We start from the raw sequence: 7014 nt of genomic DNA on the forward strand, positions 1-7014 counted from the left end.
TATTCGTTGTCATACTCCTCATCACGACCACTTGGTAAACGACTCAGGGCATCAGCATTGCCATGTTCAGCTGTTTTTCTGTACTCGATGGTGTAGCTGTATTGTCCAAGAATCAGTGCCCATTTCGCTAATCGGTTTGCAGCTAAAACTGTTGTGGCTTTAGTGGGACTAAACAATGCCAGAAGTGGTTTATGGTCTGTAACCAAAATAAACTTCCGAGCATAAGTAGGTGAAATTTACTGGTGAAATTTACAAATGGCAAACACAATCGACAGTGCTTCTTTTTGTATCTGACTGTATTTTCTTTGTGTGGCAGACAGAATTTTTGAAACATTAGCGATTGGTCGCTCACTGCCGTTGGGTAGGCGATGAAATAACACAGCTCCGATTCCAACCCCAGATGCATCACATGCTATCCCAATAGGGAGTGTAGGGTCAAAATGAGCTAATACCATATCTGTGTTTAACATTTCTTTAAGAGTTGTGAAAGCCACTTCCTGCTGCTCTCCCCAATTCCATTCAGTGTCATTTCTAGTCAAGTAGTAGAGCGGCTCTGTGATAGTGGCAAGGTTAGGTAGGCACTTACTGTAAATCTGAATAGATCCCAAAAATTATTTGAGAGTTGAAATGTCATTTGGTCGAGGCATGCTGAGTACAGCATAGACTTTGCGTCCTTTGGCAATACCTTGGTGGGATAAGGTATGACCCAAATACTCGACACTATGCTGTGCAAACTCACATTTTTCTAGTCTGCAACGCAGTCGTTTGCCTTGCAACCTCTGCAATAATTGACGTAAATTGTGTAAATGTTCTTGGGCATTATCACCACTGACAAGGATGTCGTCCAAATACACGGCAACACCTTTCAGGTCTGAGGTTAACTGGGACATGATCTCCTGAAAATACCGTGGGGCTGAATTAATACCGAAAGGCAAGCGCATTTGCAGTAACACTCCTTTGTGAGTGCTAAGTGCTAGAAGCTTTTAACTTTCTATACTAAGAGGTATTTGGTAATTGGTTGTATGCATCGACCAAGTCGATTTTGGTGAAGCCATAACCTCCCCCCAACTTATACATTAGTTCTTCAGGTACTGGTATTGGCTGTCTGTGAATCTCAAGTTGTGGGTTGACACTTGACAGTGACTGAGTAGTCCCCACAAACTCTAAGAGATAGTGCAGTTTGCCCCGGCAGTAATGTTTTTATTATGGGTACCACAGGTGTGCCATAATCATTAAATTGTACAGGTTTCCACACCCTTCGAGCAATGCCTTGCTCATAAGCATGAGACAAATCGTCCTGCAGTGCAAATGGCACTGGACGTGGTTTACAAAAAAGGGTGCAGCATCAGATTTAAACTTAATGTCAAGCTCAATATCTTTTAAACAACTGTTCTTTCTTTCTGATAACAGCTATGTATGAACTGCTATCCAACGTGTCTTCTTCCTAACTTTCTACTCAAGTTCCACATGTGTTAAGTGAAGATTGATTGTATATTGTTATCAAGAGACGGGTTCAATTGTGATGTGGAATAGTCACTGCACAGTGTGCACACTGCACACTCTCATTACGGCACGTCCGTCCAATAGATCAGGGTTACCAGATGTAAATTTAGCAAGGGGCCAACTGCACGTTTAAAAAGGGCCAAAAAAGAGCCAACTTCTAAAACATGGAGCCAAAAATCAGGCCAACACGATTTTCAAGTACTAAGCAAAAATTTCACAGAATTAGCATCACAGTCTTAGCAATATAGCTACATATTTCACCAGAAAACAAAATAATAAAGGTAATATGCCTAAGTTTTACAGTGTACACAAAAATACGGAAAATCGACGAACGTTGTTGTTTGCAAGAGAAATCAATCAGCTAATTTATAAAGGGGGCATAGTTCTACTTAGAATCACATTTTTCGTACTTGTCATAAATCACAATCTACACGCAAAAGTTCACCCACAAACCCCAACAAACCATATATTGCTGGAAAAAAGAGGAAACAAGCTATCCAAAAATATTTACTTTGTTAGGCTGGGGCAATCCATTAAAAGGGTTTATACCATTTTGAATTTGTACATAAAATCAAGCGATTGTCTCTATTGCAGCCCTAAAAACTCGAAAATGGCTGGAGGTAGAGACTTCAAACTGCATGGTGAATGGTGATCTAGTAGGGTATCCTAGCCGTAAATTGGTAGAGGGGATTTCTTTTAACTCTTTTATTTTTTTAAATATAAAGAATTTCATAATTGCTATGAATCGAGAGCAAATTTGACTTCAGGATTTGGTAGGCTAATAAAATATTTATCACTCTGAATATTGAAACAAAACTCAATCATTATGTTCGTAAGGGCCTACTGTACAAGTGTACATCTGTTAAAAATTTTAGGCAATTCTTACAAGTAGTTTGCTAGAAGAAACATTTTTAGTGCACAAAAACATGATTTTGTGTAAATCCCATTGGAAAAATAGAATTAGGTAAATTTATGCCTTTGACTTTAAATGTGACTTTTTTTCTTCTATGTCCATTTAGATTTTGTAAAGGAAAATACAAAACATCTTGCAACTAACATTCTCACAAAAATGCAAATTTTTATTCACATTTTAAACTGAGGTGCATTCCGAAAACCTTCCGTTTGAAGCCTAATGAGTGCAAATAGGTAAAAACTGACTGCATATTCAGAATCTACGATAAATTTCCAATATACAGTATATCAATAAAATAATATCAATACAGTAGAACTGTCCCCACATTATTCCCAGAAGCAGCATGACTGTATGCGGCAGCACAGATATTGCAGCACTGAAACAGAACATATGCATACAATACAGCAAGTAAGATCATGTTCTGGAGAGACACAACAAGAACAGATAAAAAATCTACAAAAAGGCATCCAGAGAATGTGACCCTAATAAACTCCAGGGTACAAGTTATCTTGCAGTTAAACAAACATTTCCACATTCAATTCATCATCATCCACACCGGAGTTTACAGCATACACAATGTCTGAAGTAAATTTATTCAGCATTTTTGAAGTAATTTTAAAGTCTTTGCAACACTGGTTTGCAAGCAAGAGTTCAGCTCTTATTCTAACAACAGAATCAAGAAGCTGTAACTGCATTTTATTCCTTGCTTTTGTTTTGACAGCAGTCACAACAGAGAACATCCTTTCTACAATGGCATTGCTTACTGGAGTCACCAAGCAAGTGAGTGCATAATTGGCAAACTCACTAAAAGATCCATGCTGTCGTACACCAATCCAAAATGCTTCACTATCAGTGGGAAAGCCATCTTTAAACATTTCTTCCTCCCTCCAGTTGAGAAAAGGTAGTTTTCGGTAACTGCTCTTCAATTACGGTAACGTTGTTTGCAGCAAGATGCATAAATGGCAACTCTGCAAAACTACATCTTGTAGCTTGATTCAAAATAGTTCCTGGGTTCAGCTTAGACAAATCTTTGAAAGTGTTCGTTGCTGATGGAATTCTACATTCAACTTCTAGACACATGCAAATTTGTAAGGCTTCTTGCAGCACCAACATACATCTTTCTTTGACAATTTTGATTTCCTGATGGGACTCATTGTTGTTGTTGTTTTCATTTTGATACCTCTCACACTCTTTCAAAAATTTAACACCGAAGTCGACATTGTGAATGCTTTTTGCTAAACCATGTCGGTCATAAAGTCTGTTGCGGAGACTCTGTTGATGTAGATATAATTGTTGGTGCAAAGCATGGGGGTCTGGCTTCGTTTGCTGAAAGAGACTGTTTATTCGTACAAACTCTTGAACAAAAGGTGTAGCAAACTCTAAATACAAGTAGTTTTTACTATCAAACAAATTTCATTCGATTGAGATCAATAGTTGTGAAGTAGGCTTTTAGCTCTTCCCAGTTCATCAAAATGTTGAACATGACTTTTCCCCGCACAAGCCACCAAGTAGAAGATGGCTTTTCGAATGGGAGAGGAGCAGTTCGAGAAAGTTCCAAGTCTGTGGCAGTATTCATGAGTTTGAATAATTCTTGGAAAGCTTCTCTTCTTAACTGGCTATGGCGAAACCAGTGAGATATTTCTGATAACAAAAATCCTACATTTGATGGGAGTTTAGACACCGCATGTTGTATGCATAATGCCAGGGAGTGGCAGATGCATTTAAGCTGGACACAGTGAGGTGAAGCTTCTTTTATTCTGGTCCAAACAGAATTGTTACGACTTACCATATTAGAAGCGCCATCTGAGGCAAAACCAATACAGTTCTCAAGAGACTGCCCACACTTTAAAATTTCTTTTTTGATGGTGTTGAAGATGCACTCTCTAGTGGTCTCGTGCACTGACAGTAATCCTAAAAACCCAGTTGCCACTGCATTTACCCGGTCACTAAAATACCGCACAAGAATGCATAGGTGTTTGCATGTTGATACATCAGTAGATTCATCAACAATTAACGCAAACTTTTTACCTTTCAGGTCGTCCATTAGGTCTTCTTTTGATGATAGTGATATGACGTTTTTGAACAAACTAGGACATTTCGTTCTGTGTAACTTTATATGTTCTACTGTAGGCCTACTACCTTTTCCATGGGCAACAATTATTTCACCAAGATGGTCAATGGACATGATAGAGCAGTGACATGTTATTCCGACACACAGCTGAAGCTCAGCTGCCTTGATCTCTTTTTCAGTTTTCTCTAGCAAACTTTTGTTTATTCCAGGAACTCTGTCAAAAGGTATTTTACCTTGTGACGTTGAAGGAACTTTTGCTTTGTGTTTAACAGTTTTTCATGCCTCTGCAAATTAACTACCTTTGGAGCAATGATACAATGGTACAGCTTACAGTAGCAGTCTTCTGACCCATCCACACCTTTTTTCAGCCTTGGAAAAACTTTTTCCCATCCACTGTTATACTTTCGCCCAGTATCATATGAGGCCTTCCATTTATTGGGCATGGTTAATAACCAATAAACACTTTTTCTCTTGATATTACAGTTTTCCTACTTCTAAGCTGCAAAAAGAACAAAAATAAAAAATTGAAAACTTAAACGATTCAGCCTAGCAAGGAAAAAACACAACTCACTAAAAAAGGTCATGCTATTGCTGACATGCTGATGTCAGACTCGGTCAGTCAAAGCCGCTTGTCACGTGACTGTGAAAACTGAAAAGAAAACAGGGTCAAAAATCCAATTACGTTTTGTAAAACACCATAACAAGAACCATACTTTAAATAGTTTTATAGCATGTTTTTTAAATCACTCCTTTACATTTTGCGCAATAGGCTACTTGATAGAAGTTGCATGAAAAATAGAAAAAATTTGCAAAAAGTTGCCATATAAAATTCCTACAAACAGCTTAAAATATCATACCGTACTACATAATTTTGAGTATTTAGGAAGCTGCCGGAAGCTGTAAAAAAAAGTTGCAAAAACTTGCCCTAATGATCAGCTGTAGCGTTACGAGGTGTCCTGTGCTTTTACATGCTCGCTGATGCAGTGAAGGATGTGAATGCGATTTGCTGCAGTTGATTATGATTATTTCTATTTGAATAAGTGCATAATTAGTTTTATAAGTCGCTGTTCAACTGCTATCAGTGTATTAATTATGATCAAAGGTTTACTTGTTCCTAGTTTCACTGCTTTTCAACTGAGCTCTCTCCTTATACTGTCTGTCTGCTTGAGAGCAGGAACAAAATTGGCGAAACTATATGTACTCCGCCGGCTGTTCGTTCGAAGTGCAATAAATTGCATGATGCAGTGCAACCGATTAGTTACTTATCATTTCCATCAAAAAAATTTCGCTGTCGTTGTGAACAACAAGGCTAAAAACCATATTGAAATGCAATATCCATAATAGGCAAACCCGTTTTTAATTTTGTGTGGTTTGATGCAGGGACATAGTAGGCTTTTGGGATCGCCAACTCGGCTAGATTTCTAACAAGCGGAGTGTAAAAGTGTTGCCAGATGTTTCTTTATATTTAGAAAAACTAATTCTTTGGCATTTTTAAAGAGTAATGGTCACCCAAAGCTTGTCCACTTAAAACTAACCTGAAGTTTAAAGTTGTACAAGATTGAGTTAAAGTAGTTTGTACTTTGCAATAAGAATGTGAATTTATGCACAAAATTTAAATAAAACTTAGAGAGGTTAAATTTGCAAAAAATATGATAGTTTGATAAGTGAATAATAAATTGCTTTAGATCAGTTTTGAAATAGTTATTTACGAGGCGACTACTAAATTTAAAAATGCTAAAATAATATATATATTTTTAATTTAAAAAATATCTGGCAACAGAGCTGGCAATCCCAATACTATGAATCCCTGGGTTTGATGCTTGACCAATGACCATTTATTGTTCCTACCTTTTAAACAGAAAATTTGCTCCGTATAATTGATGACTCGATTGTCTAACAACGAATATTCTTACGCATGAGTTTTCGTATAAAAGTCGCCATGCTTTAATTAATAAATCATTTCCGCCTTTTGTAAGCATTCAAGAGTCGTAGCAACCCAGCTCTAGTGATGCCTTGTCTAACGCCTTCCTTCTAGAATAGCCTCACCATGTCATGAACTACCCACCAATCCATGTCGAACCTTTTCAGGCCGTCAGCGTAGGGGGAAGGTGGGGTAAAGTGGAATACCTAAGGGTTAATTCAGTACAGTTCACTGATTTTGCCAAAAAAATTAACTTTTTTTATTTGAGCGTTAACTCTAACATATTTCGACAATTTTTAAAGTGCACTTTTGATGACTGCCAGCTTTTTTATATAAATTTTTTTAATTTTAAAATTACCTCCAATAATCCACTTTACCCCACATATGTGGGGTAAACTGGACCGTTGTAAGTTTTGAGCAAATTCCGTAATTTTTTTCCACGCAATCAAATTATTTACAACTAGCATCATTAGCGAAGACATTATGAAACTTCACAACTGCAGTTCATAAGTCCAATAAGAATCAAACTTTGAAATTTTTTTTTAAAAACGGAGTTCACAGATAAAGTTGTCATCCTCTTCATTGCAACCAGCACAGGCTTCATAC

General features: G+C 37.3%; 1 pseudogene; it reads right to left on the reverse strand.

The window, feature by feature from the left end:
* Positions 1-2931: 2931 nt before the first annotated feature.
* LOC145787250 (uncharacterized) lies at positions 2932-4930 on the reverse strand (annotated as a pseudogene).
* Between the last annotated feature and the right edge of the window lie 2084 nt (positions 4931-7014).

This window comes from Aplidium turbinatum, chromosome 18, assembly GCF_918807975.1.
Source record: "Aplidium turbinatum chromosome 18, kaAplTurb1.1, whole genome shotgun sequence".
Taxonomy (NCBI): Eukaryota; Metazoa; Chordata; class Ascidiacea; order Aplousobranchia; family Polyclinidae; genus Aplidium; species Aplidium turbinatum.